Source organism: Corvus brachyrhynchos, unplaced genomic scaffold (genome assembly GCF_000691975.1).
Source record: "Corvus brachyrhynchos isolate BGI_N302 unplaced genomic scaffold, ASM69197v1 scaffold928, whole genome shotgun sequence".
Classification (NCBI taxonomy): domain Eukaryota; kingdom Metazoa; phylum Chordata; class Aves; order Passeriformes; family Corvidae; genus Corvus; species Corvus brachyrhynchos.
In genome coordinates this window covers 17,009-17,472 of record NW_008239558.1, presented here as the reverse complement: position 1 = coordinate 17,472, position 464 = coordinate 17,009, and positions in this window count along the sequence as shown.

The window sequence follows — 464 nt, the reverse complement described above, 5'->3', positions numbered from 1 at the left end:
GAGGGAGGGCGGGGGGGTCAGCGGGGTGACCCCACCCCCCACGGAACGGGGGGGTCCCAGGGGCCGCTCTCACCCCTCCCAGCACCCATTCCCTGGCCTTTCCCCATTTTTTCCTTTTTTCCACTTTTTTAACCCATTTTTTTCACAGTTTTTTGCCTTTTTTCCCTGTTTTCTCCGTTTTCCTTGTTATTTCCCTTTTTTTCCTCTGCTTTTTCTTGTTTGCCCCATTTATTCCCATTTTTGGGGTGTTTTTTCCCATTTTCCCCATTGTTTCTTGCCTTTTTTCCTATTCTTCCCCATTTTTCCCTGCATTTTTTCCTTTCACCCTTTCGTTCCTGTTTTTTCCTATTTTCCCCATTTTTCCCATTTCCCCCATTTTTCCCCCTTTATTCTGCATTTTTTCCATTTTCCCCATTTTTTCCTGCCTTTTTTCCTATTTCTCTCATTTTCCCCACCTTTTTTTT